We start from the raw sequence: 15894 nt of genomic DNA, 5'->3' as shown, positions 1-15894 counted from the left end.
AGCAAGATATGCATCCAAGTCATTCAGGACCGCTGAATTGTCTAGACGTGTACAGGACATTCGGTCTTCATGTACAACCAGGTTATCCTCCACAGGAGAATATGCTGCAGACAGCACAGTAGCAGCAACTGCAGATGTAACATTGTCAACACAAGCTTTGGAGGCTTCTTTTGTGATATAAGCCTTTAACATGTTCAGATGTGTGACGACACCTGCTGTTGATTCTGTGAATTGCGGTTGGCACCTGAGACCATTAATTACCTAAATTGCCAGTCTACTGGAAACACCTGTGTTCGTGCTTTGGATGCTGTTTAAAAGATCACCAATTGACTGGGGAGAGTCAGTCTTTGGTTTTGGACTCTTTGGTTTTGAACTCTTTGGTTTTGGACTCTTTGGTTGTGTTGTATTTTGTTACTCTTTTCATTTTCACTTCAAGACTACATTACACTTCACACCTGCATCTTGCTTTACACACTGACCTTACTGATGAATACAGAAATACTGCTATTTTCTTTAATTTTTTTCATTCTATAATTTAGTGTTGTCTCATTTTGTAAGTAAATAAATATTACTTTGAGCTTATAATTTGGGTTTTTCGTGTGTCCCTTGTTTTCTTGCTTCCCTTGAGCCAAGGGTCGTAACAAATTGGGGGCTCGTCCTTGCTTAGGTTATTTGATTGTATTGATTATTTTTGGACATACGAAATTGATTTGTACCAAAGTGAATTTTTTTCACCGTGTGAAATCGTAAGTACATGTGCAATATTGTTTTTTTTTTTTAACGTGAGTTTTCTCTGATAGGAATAGCGGCATGTTTCTTTTGAGACGTGTCGGATTTGTTATTTTTGTGTAGTGTTGCGGTGAAAGTGGGAAGTAGTAATTATCTCGGGAGCACATCCGTGGTGTTGAAGGCGACGCTGGTTTGACCAGTTGCATTTTTCACCCAGCGGGCTACAGTGCATAAATACCCCCCACCGGTAATCGCATGAAGACTAGGGTTGAGTTAGGTAGAGGTACTGAAAGGTAGAGGGAAAACTCTCGTTATTTGTTTGCACTGTGCTAATTAAATTATTCTGGTCATTTTTAGCATGGCTGATATTGATGAGTTGGTTAGTTCACCTTCGCATGAATTTTTGGACAGGTGTACTAAAGAGCAATTATTAAGTATTGCCGAACGTTATGAAATTTTGATTAAAGATAAAAAGCTCAAAGAAAATGTTAAAATAGCTTTGAAAACTGAGTTGATCGAAAAAGGTTTATTAGACACTGAGATGAAGGAATATGTACCAATTGCATCTGATTTAAAAAGTAATTTGTCTTTTGAACAACAGAAAGAGTTGCTACTCTTACAGATGGATCACGAGAAGTTAAAACTGCGTTCTGAACAGGGTAAAATGGAATTAGAAAAGGCAAAATTGGATTTGGAATTGCTCAAGCTCAACCTAATGAAAGAAGGTAAGCTTTCTAGTTTTGGTCAGGAGCACAGTGTGTCTTTTTCGAACACTTCTAATCTAAAACTTGTCCCCAAATTCAATGAGGAAGATCCTGACACTTTCTTCACTCTATTTGAACGCATGGCAGAATTAAGGAACTGGTCAGATGATAATCGTGTTGCACTGCTGCAGTGTGTTTTAACTGGCAAAGCACAGGTAGCATTTACTTCATTGTCAGTTTAGGAGTGTAAAAATTATGATACAGTTAAATCTCTCATTTTAAAGGCATATGAATGTGTTCCCCGAAGCATACAGACAGCACTTTCGATTGCAGAAAAAAGACGAGTTACAAACAAATTTAGAATTTGTGCGTGATCTGAGAAAACACTTTAATCATTGGTGTAAGCCATTAGACATTAAAACATTGGAGGATTTAATTCATTTGATGGTGTTGGAACAATTTAAAAATTCAGTTCCAAGTCGTATTGCTATGTATATCAGTGAGCATAATGTTAGGACGCCAGAGGAAGCGGCTATGTTGGCCGATGATTTTGTATTGACGCACAAAACCACTTTTGTTGATTGGCATGCTCGTGATGTTCAGTATGAAAAGTTTCCATCTACGTATAACCGTGTTTTCACAGGGAAATTTGATCCAAGTAAGATTTGCAATTACTGTCATGAGAAAGGACATTGGAAAGTAGATTGTCGAGTCCTTAAAAATAAATCCAAAAGTAATGCACAAAGTTCACAAGCTAAGCCTTCTGCTCTTGCAGCACCAGTCCTGTTGGTAGGGAGTGAAATCGTTGAAAGTCAAAAACTTGATGTTGATTTCTCTTCTTACTCACCTTTTATTACAGAAGGGCATGTATCTCTGGTTGGAGAGAAAGAGGAAATCCCCGTTAAAATCTTGTGGGATACTGGCGCAATGGATTCATTTATTTTGGAATCAGTTTTGCCTTTTTCTTCACAGTCTCATACTGGTGAGAGTGTTTTAATTCGTGAAATAGGACTGAATATTCTGTCTGTGCCTCTTCATAAAGTAAAGCTTCAGTCCGATTTGATTCAAGGTGAGGTTGTAGTGGGAGTACGACCAGCTTTGCCAGTTGAGGGGGTCCATATTATTTTGGGTAATGGACTGGTAGGTGAACGTGTGTGGGCTGATACTTCAGTGTTTCCCATAGTGACCACTGATAATAAAATTAAAAGTGTTTTGTGCCAAGATTCATCATGTGTCGTGACTCGTGCTATGAAATGTGCCAATGAGGATGAAATGTGTGATCAAAACGAGATTCAATCTGATAAAGGCTGTACTAAGTTGTTTATGCCTGACTTGTCTGCTTTGTCTTTTCCTGTCTCTGTAGAGGATTTAGGAAAGGAACAGCGAACTGACTCCTCTTTGGATGAACTTTTTCAGTGTGCTGTTCTACCAGTAGAGGAGTGTCACGTTGCCCGTGGATATTTCGTTCACAATGGAGTGCTGTTGAGAAAATGGAGTCCTCACAAAGATTTCCAAGTAGTTGTTCCTACTAAGTTTCGACAAATGATGATCGAAATTGCGCATAATCAATTAGGTCACCAGGGGGTGCGTAAGACTTATGATCGCCTGTTGCGATATTTTTTTTGGCCGCGTTTAAAACGAGATGTCTCTGCTTATATTAAGAGATGTAAAACCTGCCAGTTAACCAGTAAGCCGAACCAGGTGTTGAAACCTGCTCCGTTGAAACCAATTCCGGCGACTGGTGAACCGTTTGAGCATCTTGTTGTTGATTGTGTAGGTTGATTGTTGTAAAACGGAAAGTGACTGATGAAAATTATGAAGTCTTTTAATGCCGTCGCGGAAAAAGTCAGTTAAACGGTGCCATGTAAATCTATTAAAACCCTATTATGAAAAAGAAAATTCGACATCTTTGCATCCAGCACTTTCGGCCGTTTCCATCGGTGAGGGTAATGTGAGTTCTCTTACGAGAGTTCTCTCGTACTGCGTCTTAGCTAAGACGCTACGGGAAAAGTCTCTTTTCACGATACACTGAAGCAAAAAATTATCCTTAATTTTGAATTATTGTAAAGCGCATTTGCAGCAGCACACAGCCATAGGCGAGATGGCTCGCTCGCTCATTGGCTGCTCTGCGGCAACTGCATAAGCCTATCGAGCGCAGGCTGATGCAACATCAGACCAATGAGGGCGCTCGCGCCCTCCATGCCACTTCCCGCCGAAACGGGTGTGGCCTAGCCCTATAAAGGGAGCTCGAAAAGGCTGACTCACCTGATTTTTCATCTCTTCAGCGAAGCTCACGCATCATTGGATCACGAGAGGAAGCAAGCGCTGTCAGATAGCATCTTCCATTCACCCTGCTTCACCGGCCTCCCCTGCATCGCTTCCCGATGGTCAGCGCCCGCTGTCTGCTGCCGCGTCTTCTGAGGAAGTGGATCTCAGGGCCGCGTCGGGGGAAGAGGACACGTGCTCTCAGCTAGCGTCGGGCAGTGAAGGTTGGGCGAGCTCCGGGGATCTCGCGCCTTCTGCTCAGAAGCCCAGCAGACGGGCGGATATCGAGAAGGAGCTGATGCGAGTGCTCACGCTGGCAGCGACGAGCCTCGGCCTCGAGTGGTCTGCACCAGCACCCCCCTCTCGTTCCTGGCTGGATGGTAGCTTTCTTCCGGATGAGCATACTTCTCCTAATTCAAAGCCCGCCCCATTTCTTCCTGAGCTTCATGAAGAGGTGGCGAAAGCTTGGAATGCTCCATATTCAGCGCGAACTCATTCGTCTGTTTCACCAGCATTCTCTGCACTGGATGATGCTAAAAACAGAGGCTACCAGTCACTTCCGCCGGTGGAACAGGCGATAGCGACGCACCTTTGCCCGCCCTGTGCTGGACGGCGGATGAAAGCGGTGTTGCCATCCAAAGCCTGCCGCATGACGTCATCTCTGCTGGCGCGGATCTTCTCTGCTGCTGGGCAGGCTGCGTCTGCGTTACACACCATGGCCACGCTGCAGGTCTTCCAGGGTGATCTCCTCCGTAAGCTGGATGAGATGGGACCTGAAGCTATCTGTCTCGCGGATTTGAGGAGTGCTTCGGATCTCTCTCTTCGCGCTACTAAGTCCGCTGCACAGGCCATGGGACGAGTTATGGCTTCTGCTACGGTGGCTGAGAGGCATCTATGGCTGACGCTGTCAGACATGGCAGAGTCTGAGCGCACTGCAATCCTCGACGCCCCGCTGACTCCCGCTGGCCTCTTCGGATCGTCTGTCAACGAGTTCGTTGAGAGATTTGTTGAGGACCAGAAAGCGTCACAAGCTTTCAAGCACTTCCTCCTGAAGCGCTCCGGTTCTGCAGCGAGTCGTGCTAGACCGGCCCCGCGAAGCTCTCAGCCACACCCCCCGCCTCCTGCTGCTTTGTCGCAACAGCGTCAGCAACGCAGCTCGAGACCCCGTTCTCGCTCTACCAGCCGTCACCCCGCGCCGCGGGGACCACGGCAGAGGATTACGGTGAGGCCGGAAGCCCCGAAGTCATCCTAGTACCTCTAGGAAAGCGCCGGTGTACGAGTTCCGCTCTGGCCGAGCTCTCACCCAAGCGCACTTGTGACTGTCTCAGCGTTTTCTGCAACGCGCAAGCCTGCACAGTTGCCTGCTTGCCTGCACACAAAAGCTGTTATCACGGCTACCCAGATATTTCCCGAAAAGAGTGTAATTTCTGGTGTCCCGGCCACGGCCGATGGTGCTATAAATGTACTGACGATGCCCACTGCTCAGTGCCCATCTCCACATATAAGCACAGCCCTTCACACAGGGCTCGCACCCATAAGAGCGACTCAGGTCGATCACATGCACTACATAGTGAACGTGCCCACTCCCCAGTGCCCACGAACACTCTGTCACACACGGCATGTGGTTTCTGCAAAAACGAAACCTGTGCACGTTCGTTCTGCCCAGGCAGACAGCGAGTCGAAAGCAGTAAATGTGCACGCTTACAGCCCACAATTACTCACAGACAGCACGAGTCCCACGGGACCCGCTCAGCCCTCCCTCACTCGGTTAAGCACCGGGGCGGGGTCGAGGACGAGCGATCTGCCCGCTGTGATCAGCGCGCTCCCCGCCTCAAATGTCACAGGCATAACGCCCGTGTTACAGCACATCGAAGCGCTGCCGTTGCCCAGCCAACAGAGCGCGCTTCGCATCCAACCCTTAGCCCTTCATGCAGACGCATGGTCAGCGCTTCCAGGGGTTTCGGATTGGGTGCTAGACATTATAAAGAGAGGCTACTCGCTACAGTTTTTTCGAACGCCCTCCGCGCTTTTTAGCGTGCGTCGAAACTACGGTCAAAACAGAAGTAGCACACCTACTTCGAGCCGAAATATCAAAACTGTTGAGCAAAGGGGCTGTGGAGCCTGTATCTCAAGCTCAAAGCAAAGGGGGGCTGTACAGCAGATACTTTCTAGTGCCCAAGAAAGAAGGGGGTTTCAGACCCATACTGGATCTAAGACAGCTGAACAAAGCATTGGCGAAATGCAGTTTCAAAATGCTTACAACCAGGAAACTCCTCGCGCATATTTGCGGAGGAGACTGGTTCATGTCGATAGATCTGAAGGACGCGTATTTTCAAATACAGATAGTGTCACTTCACAGGCAATACTTGAGATTCGCCTTCGAGGGCCAGACATACCAGTATACAGTCCTGCCGTTCGGCTTGTCCATGGCTCCTTGTACGTTTACGAGGTGCATGGACGCAGCGCTCGCTCCTCTCAGACTCAGAGGCATGCGAGTGCTGAACTATTTGGAGGACTGGCTGATTCTGGCTCAATCACGATCTGAGCTCGTGGAACACAGGGCTATTTTACTCGATCACCTCGAGAAACTCGGTCTCAGTGTCAACTGGACGAAGAGTTCGCTGAACCCCAGTCAGAATATACTGTTTTTGGGTATAGCTCTGGACTCACGCTCCATGACGGCGCGGCTGTCGCCACAGCGCGCGTTGGGCATTCAGCACGCAGCGAGCTCTCTCCGCTGCGGCGCGACCTTCTCGCTCAAAGAATTTCAGAAGATGCTAGGTCTCATGGCCTCAGCATCACCAGTTCTTCAGTTGGGCCTGCTCCGCATGTGCCCCTTGCAGTTCTGGCTGAAAGCGCGAGTACCGCACAGAGCGTGGTTATCCGGTCAGTTGCGTCTCAAGGTCAATCAGAGCTGTGTTACAGCCTTGAAACCCTGGACAGCGAACGACTGGTACCAATCAGGTTCACTTCCTCGAAAGTGAAAGTGGTGTCGACGGATGCCTCCACTTTGGGATGGGGAGCACTGCTCGAGGGCAGACCATTCTTTGGCCTGTGGTCGGAACGGGAAAAGCTCCAACATATCAACTGTCTGGAAATGCTGGCAGTGGAGAACGCGCTGACGCGGTTTTGTCCCCGAATCAAGGGCCACCACGTCTTAGTCCGTTCGGACAACATGTCTGTGGTGTCCTACATAAATCGCCAGGGCGGTCTCAGGTCCCGAAACCTGTACAGGTTGGCGGAACGCCTCCTGGTTTGGGCTCAGCGCAACTTGTGCTCGCTGAGAGCAGTTCATGTGCCTGGGCTACAGAATCTGGGTCCAGACAGACTGTCCAGACACAACATTCCCACGGGCGAATGGTCTCTACACCCACAGAAAGTCCAGCTGCTGTGGGAGAGATTGGCAGGGCGGAAGTGGACCTCTTCGCGTCCCACGAAAACGCTAACTGCCCCGCGTTCTTTTCCAAGAACGAGAGCGCGCTGTCACTAAGGTGGCCGTACTGCCCGCTCTATGCTTTTCCCCCCGTCTCCCTCCTTCCGCAGGTAATAGAACGGGTGAGGGAAACAAGATGCTCAGTACTGCTTGTAGCACCACTTTGGAAGAACCAACCATGGTTTCCAGATTTGATGCAGTTAGCAGACACTGCCCCGTGGCCAGTGCCGTTGAGGAGGGACCTCCTCTCATAGGCCAGGGGCTCGATTTGGCACCCTCAACCGGAGTTGTGGTCCCTCCATGTGTGGGCGCTCAACGGTTACCCACTGATCTCTCAGTGGGGGTGCTAAATACTATCACTCAGGCTAGAGCTCCGTTGACTCGACGGTTATATGCCTCGAAGTGGTCAGTATTCTCCAGCTGGTGCACAGATCGGGGAGGTTCACCCCTTAGTTGTGAGGTGACGGAGGTTCTCTCCTTCCTACAGGAGCTGTTGGATAAGGGCAGAGCCCCCTCCACGCTCAAAGTTTACGTGGCGGCTATCGCAGCGTTTTCTGAGACAATGCTCGGTCAGTCAATAGGAAGGAACGATTTGGTCATCCGCTTCCTTAGAGGAGCTAGGAGGCTGAATCCTCCCAGACCTCCGTCGGTCCCTGTATGGGACCTCTCGATGGTTTTGGAGGCCATGAAAGGTTCCCCTTTTGAGCCTATCCGAACAATTAGCCTCAAACATCTGTCATTCAAGACAGTGTTCTTGTTGGCTCTCGCTTCAGTGAAGCGTGTGGGTGACCTGCACGTGCTCTCGGTGAGCCCGACGTGCTTGGAGTTTGGGCCTAATGACTCAAGAGTCATACTCAAACCTAGGCACGGTTATGTGCCGAAATCCCTCAACACACCGTTTCGGGCTCAGGTTATTTCCCTGTCTGCCCTATCTGTGTCAGAAGAGGATGGAGGCTCAAGTCTTCTTTGCCCCGTTAGGGTGTTGAGAACTTATGTGTCTCGCTCTGCTGTCTTCAGACAGACTGAGCAGCTGTTTGTCTTGTTCAGTGGACGTTCCAAGGGAATCGCTGTTTCGAAACACAGCCTATCCAGATGGATAGTTGACGCTATAGCGTTAGCTTACACTTCCAGGGGCCTTCAGTGCCCACTGGGTGTCAGAGCACACTCCACAAGAGGCGCCGCCTCATCGTGGGCGTGGTCTAGTGGGATTTCCTTACAGGATATATGTATGGCGGCGGGATGGGCCTCGCCGTCTACATTTATCAGGTTCTATAACCTAGAGGTTCCCGCTCTGCAAGCTAAGCTGTTGTCGGTATAGTTGAATCAGTGTCCTGATTGGAACTCTGAGCGCGATGCGCTGCCGACTGTTATATGGGCAGTATTGCATAAGACCCACATTCCCACATTGGTCAGGCCTTGCCTTGAATATGTGATGTCATATTGCCGCGTCTACGGACGCTGCTAGATATGGGACAGAGGGTTCCTCCCTCCTGTTCTAGGACTCTCTGTGAGTCCCTCTAGTGATTGTGCACTGTAAATCCTGGGCTTCGCGCCCAGGTTTATTGGTGTGTGATCTCTTGTATTTTGTTACTCTTTTCATTTTCACTTCAACACTACATTACACTTCACATCTGCATCTTGCTTTACACACTGACCTTACTGATGAATACAGAAATACTGTTATTTTCTTTATTTTTTTTCATTCTATAATTTAGTGTTGTCTCATTTTGTAAGTAAATAAATATTACTTTGAGCTTATAATTTGGGTTTTTCGTGTGTCCCTTGTTTTGTTGCTTCCCTTGAGCCAAGGGTCGTAACAGATGACACACTCGACTCTTTCTCCTATGATCTGGAGTCGAGATCACATAATCGGTGTCAGAGAGTCTCTTAACAACAGCATAAGGGCCTGTAAACTTAGCATGCAGTGCTGAGCCTGGAACAGGAAGCAAAACTAAAACTAAATCACCAGGTTGGAAAATACGTTTTACACTGGTTTTGTCATAACGCAACTTCATCTTGGACTTGGATTGTCACCAAATGAGCTTTTGCTACCTCACAAGCTTTATGGAGACGTTCCTGGAAAGCACTCACGTAGTCCAAAATGTTGCTAGACACTGGATGTTTGGACAACAACTGCTCTCTCAGCAGTTTTAAGGTCCCCCGGACAGTCTGCCCGAACACCAGCTCTGCAGGACTAAAACCCAATGACTCCTGCACAGTTTCCCTGATTGCAAATGTTAATAATGGCAGACCTTCAGCCCAGTCTCTATTAGTACTTATAAAATACGCACATAGCATTGTTTTGAGGGTTTGGTGAAAGCGCTCTAGTGCCCCCTGGGACTCTGGATGGTATGCACTGGAGAGCTGATGAACAACTCCTAACTTGAGAGAACACCTTGGAAGTGAAGTTAGTACCACAATCTGTTTGGATAACTAGGCAATCCAAATGTTGAACAGAACTTAACAATTTCCTTCACAATGGCTTGGGCTTTAAGAGTATGGAGTGGCACGGCTTATGGGAACCGAGTTGCAGCACACATCAGGGTTAAAACATATTGATGTCCCGATTTGGATTTTGGAAGTGGCCCAACGCAATCTAAAATCAAACGCTCAAAGGGCTCTCCCACCACTGTAATCGGTTGTAGTGGGGCAGATGGAATGATCTGATTTGGCTTGTTGGCAAACATGGCAGCATTTGCAGAATCTGGACACACTAGATTTCAATCCAGGCCAGAAGAAATACCGGGAAATGCGTTTATAGGTTTTATTAACCCCAAGGTGGCCAGAAAGGGGATGCTAATGGGCAAGCTGCAATACTTGAGGACGATAATAAGAGGGTAAGACTATTTGATAGACAGCTTAAGCATCATCAACTTCGCGTGGCCTCCAACGACGCATTAAAACACCATCTTCCCAGAAGAAAGCTATTCTAGCACTGCACGACCCATCCAACGGAACAGCTGCCTCAACACAGGGTTCTAGAGATGGGTCAGATCTTTGGGCAGCAATTAGGTGATCTATGTCAAATTTCAGATCTACTGCTTCTGAATTAGAGTTTTCAGGATCAATAGAGGAGGCTGGAGTTTTAATATATAGGGTACACTCAAGAGAATCTTTTGCTGGACTCAGGAACGAGTCAGCATGGTTCACGGTCTCTTCCCACTTTTGAGCCTGTGTACGAGTTACAGCACAAGAAGGAAAAACCGAAGGGAAATGAGCAGCAATATCATGCTCCATGCCCGGCTTATCTACAACAACCGGAGATAGGAAGACCTTACCACCCGCCAAGTAATTCCCCAAAATAAGGCTCACACCATCCAAAGGCAGCTCAGTTCGCACACCAAGAGGAACTGTACCTGTAACCAAATCAGACTTTAGATAAACCCTATGCAATGGCACCCTTGCACATCCCAATTCAATTCCCCGGACCAACACATCCGTACCGTAAGTTTCTGGCGAGAATGGCAATGCATCAGCTAGAATGAATGACTGGGTTGCACCCGTGTCCCTTAGAATGGAGATAGGCTTACCCAGAGAGTCAGCACAAAGGGAAACAGAACCAGTAAGGAGAAAGGGTTCATACCCAGTACTCTTAACTGGCACGGAACGGCTTTCAGGAGTTGAAACAGTCTGAGCAAACGTCACACTTTTAGATTTCCCAGCAGCATACTTCTGCTTCCACGCTTTACAATCAGAAATCAGGTGCCCTGAATCCAAACAATAGAAACATACACATTTACTACCGAAGCGCCTTACATCAGCCTTATGACCCTTGTCTGCCCCTTCCCTTTGAACACTTGAGGTTTCCTTCCCCGATTGCTCAACATTCAAATACTGATGTTTGGACTGCCGTGAAACTGGGAACACCGCCTTATGGGTAAGCACAAATTCATCTGCAACCACAGCCGCTTCAGAGAGTGTGCCTACTTTTTGTTCATTTAAATGAACAACTAGAGCTTCAGGAGCACAATACTTTAATTCTTCCAATAGAATGAGTTCCTGCAACTGTTCAAAACTCAACACCTTATTAGCGAGGCACCACTTTTCAAAAAGTGTTTTCTTCTCCTGCACAAACTCTACATATGTTTGTTTGGCTGATTTCAATAAGTTCCAGAAGTGCTGCCGGTAGGCTTCAGGAACCAACTCATACACTCTTAATACTGCTGCTTTGACCATCTCATAATCAAGAGACTGTTCAATTGGAAGTGAAGAACAGACCTCCTGTGCTTTACCCACAAAGTTACATTGCAGGAGGAGACCCCACATCTCCTTCGGCCACCCTAACTTTATGGCGATGCGTTCAAAAGTGATGAAGTAGGAGTCTACTTCAGCTTCTCTAAAAGGCAGTATGAGTTTTATATGCTTTGCAACATCAAAGTTTGACTGGGTATCACCCACTGAATCATAGTTAACTGTGCTAGATTGTAACTGGGCAACACCAAACGCTGGTGAAGAGGGAGTACTCGTACGCGGAAGGGGAACAGGCTGAACAGACTTCCTCCGCAAATTCTCACCTTCAATCTCAAGTGTTTTAAGCCTAATATCCCGATCTGCCTCGACTTCGACAGTACGGAGTTGTAGTACTTTAATGTCATGTTCTTGTTTTTTTTTAACTCCAAGTCAAGCTCTTTTAACTTAACCTCAATCATCAGATCTAGTCGGTATTCAGTAGGGAGATATGGACCAGATGCAGATGCCTGTCCTGCTGCTACATCCTCCCTTGACACATCAGCCGGTGAATCATCAGGCAAAATACCTCTAGTAACTAACTCCTTATACAGCACATCCTTAATCACCTGCTTAGTAGCACCTCCAGGCACAGTAATATTAAAGAAATCAGCAATCAATAACAAATCCTTTTTTTGCATCGATTATAAACATCTGGCAAGCGTAAACTCTATTAAGTCAAATTCCATTACTACACACTACTCTGCCCTCACCAACAAAAGAGAGAACCAAACTCACTTTCAACAGTATAGCCTTGATGATACACACATTCCAATTCTTCTAGATTCTGCTTTTCAAAAAGCACAATAAATAAAGTTACTACCTAACAATCCCGGATTAGCCCCCAAAATATGTTACGTCTTATGGGTCTAGGGGTTTAACGGTAACGTAACAATATTAAGGATTTGGGAAGAGCATATACCAGAGCCCCTGCCACAGCATAGCAACAACAACCACAACAAGGTCGCTGTTAAAAAGGTTTTATTAACAGCTCAGTGAATGCTGGGAGCTAACAATTCTCAAAGAAATAAAATTAAGAGGGAAGCAACACTTCAGGAGGGGGAACAATGCCAAAATAACAAACAAAAGGGTGTCTATTCTGGAAATTAGATTCTTTCTAAACGTGTCAAATGAAAATAAAATCAACAACAAAGTTATACACTAACTCCCTATCTAATCCTCAAACCAGGAGAAAAATATGTAAAGGACAAAAGAAAAAGGCACCCACCTCCCTACAGCTTCCAAAAAGGGTAACAATCAAACAACAGAGTTAGTCAACAGTACTTCAGATTAATGAAGATAACTACACAGAACCCCAAAAGGCTACAACAAACTGCACTAGGCCAGGATGGACAAAGGGCATGCTCTGGAGAAAAGTTCTCATCTTCTGTAGTTCCTGCTCAGCTTTTATACAGCTCTACTCTGCCCTCACCATATTATGTATCAATTAAGTTTATCTAATGTAATCCATATAATAAAAATAACACAAGTACACATTGTTTCACCAGATAATTTAATATTTATTACTATTAATCTGTAAATTGTGATGTAATTTAAGGGTGCTTCTCAACTTTTATCAAGTTTTTCAATGAAAAACACTTCTGCAATGTATACACCTGTGTATTCTCGCTTATAGCTCCTCTGGAAGCCTCCTAACTCCTCGATCCTCGCGATGCAATGAGAGAATTGAGATGTCCTTCAAGAAGGCTGAGCTCGATCGGTCATATGTTGGAGGATGGAGGAATGAGGAACTGAGGAGGGATAGAGTGTTCTATTTTTATTTACATTTTTTTTTATATACAACAACTATTGTCATGTTATTTTTAAGTGTAGTATCTGTTCTTCCCCATAGAGCTGCTGGAGCCCACATAAAATAAACCATTGCTCAAGTGTTTGTCTCAGGAAGAGCATTGTATGGGTTTCCTACCAAGTGGCAACTTATCCAAATATGAATTACACAAACTACTTTTAAGAGGAAGAAGATAATTGCTGCACTTCCTAAAAAAAGGAATATTTAGATCCAAGGCACAGAAAGATGGTGAGGCCCCTGTTGGTATTTGAATGCATTATGACGGACCTAACTGTTACACAGAAAACTACTTGCACTCCACCTCTAATCTCATTGCATTAACAGTAATACACTACATTAATATTTTACATTATAAAATTCCTGTATAAAGATTCTAGTGGTAGCTTATGCAATAAATCACAACTACAACTTTCTCATAACTTGCAAAGGAAAGAGTCTCTAGTAATATAGACATTTTATACAGATTAGTTCTGTTTTGACTTTTAAGGGCATAATTTATGTTAAAATTAATTCAAATTGATCTTTGGTGGCTTGAATTACTGTAGAATACTGGCTGATTGCCCTGGACCTTTCCTGGACTTCACTTTTAAAATATTAACTGAACTCATGCATAATTCTATCAAAGATATTTTACGATCATCAAACCTCAACACATCTTTTGAAGTTAACTTCTGCTCAGGCCTCAGTTCTGTTTAATATGCTAGGTCATATGAATTTATTTGAATAGGATGAACCTAGATTCTAATGAAACCACAAAGTTCTCCCTAATGTCCAAGGGGAACTACAGTGAATTTTTCAATATGCAGTGGAATATTTATGACTAAGAAAGTTCTGAAGAAATAATGGCATGCTATTTCTGATAATTAGATGCTGAGACAGATCTCAACTTGAGTATCTTAGAACAAATATTGCATCTTACCTCAAAGTTTCTGTTGAGAAAGCGTTACAGGTGAAGACGAAGTGTATTAGTGTGTGCAGATGACTCACTCAAGTTCCGTAGTTTTGATTATCCTTGTATATAACTGAGCAAGAACTTTTGGGAGTGATGGAGGCTTATCTGGAGAACGTCAGACTCCAGGAGCAGCAGTCAACTACATCCGGAGAAATGCTTAACTCCCATCTACACTCCTCCTCTGAGCTGGCCTGTACATGGGGGGAGGGAATGTTGGGAGACTTGACAACCATCCTCTCTCTTCCTCCATTACCTGGGCTATAGCTGAAGCCAGGGGCGATTCTAGGGTCAGAGCTTTAGGGGTGCTGAGCACCCAATGAGCCCCAATGCCTCCACCCACCCTCTTTTCACACGAAAACAAAAAATATGTCTATTGAAAAATAACTTTATAATTTTAACATTGATTAACTAACTCCAAATATTTTTCTTTTTTTGAGACCTTTTCAAAACAAGAGCTTAATTGTGAGAGTTCACACAGACAGCCCCCTGTAACAAACACAAAACCTTCTTCACTCAGCTGGTTTTCCTGACCGTTAACTCCATGTGCCTCCTTTTGTATCAACAGTCATCAGATTGGTTACATTAGATTCAACTTTATTGTCATTGAACAAAGTAACAGGTACGACAACAAAATGTAATTCATCTTCTGTAAATTATTTACAAATGGCCATCTCTAACATATCAGGATGCACGCCTGTCTGAACTTTCATAAACCAATATGTCATCAATAAATAATAATAAAAAACAAGCTTCATATCAAGAGTCATTTTAAATGTCTTTATTATTATTATTATTATTGGGCTTAGAAACTTTTTTAAATGACAAATTCCTTTCACAAGAGAAGCTTGTGAGTTTGAAATAAATAAATAAAAAATAAAAGCAGGGGACCATTGACTTGATAAGTAATTTGATACAACAGCAGCGGGTTTGCATTATCTGTTACTTTAACTTAACTCTTTTCAGCAGAAAAAAAAACAAGACAGAGGTCATTATGGACTGTCCCTACTCTCTCACCTGAATCTGTCTTTTTTCTTTTAAAGAGTTGTCGTATGTCCATTGCTCACTGCCAGGCCACAGACACACACACAGACACACACACACACACAGAGAGAGAGAGAGAGAGAGAGAGAGAGAGAGTAATGCTAGGAGTTCAGGAGTTAAGCCTGGTTCAGGTTAAATCCTGTGTGTGATGAATGAATAAATACAGCAAAAGAAAAACATGAAACTTTATTTTATTGTCTAGTTTGATAGTCAGCCACAACTGAAAAATAACAGATATAAATCTAGGAATTAATAACAATTCTTTTAAAAAGCCACAGTGAGTGTTTTCAGTGATACGTCGTTTGTTTTCACTCAAAACGCCAGGGCTTCATGTTTCCATGACGACTGACGAGAAAAGACGCACGTGACGTCATGTTTACATGACTCCCGAGTATTAAATTAACGATAAACTTTAACAACAGATACACACGTACGCACTACACAGGTACGCAGTTTATTTGTCGCGCTTCTGTTTTTGTTTCACGCTCTAGCAGTTAATAAACAGAACTGCATGCGTCTTGCGGAAGAACATTGTAACCGGCGTTACTTCTCTCCGTTTATGACTATGGACGAGTCACCCAGGTCCTGTGCTACTCCACAGCGGCGGGTACCCGCCGGACTAAAATAGTCCGAAAATAAACACTTATTATAGATGTACCATAGATTATAGATGTATAGAACCACCATGGTGATTCAGGATACTGACTCCAGTATTCACCGATATGGTTTCGGA

The sequence above is a fragment of the Carassius carassius genome, chromosome 33 (genome assembly GCF_963082965.1).
Source record: "Carassius carassius chromosome 33, fCarCar2.1, whole genome shotgun sequence".
Taxonomy (NCBI): Eukaryota; Metazoa; Chordata; class Actinopteri; order Cypriniformes; family Cyprinidae; genus Carassius; species Carassius carassius.
Note: the sequence above shows the minus strand (reverse complement) of the source record.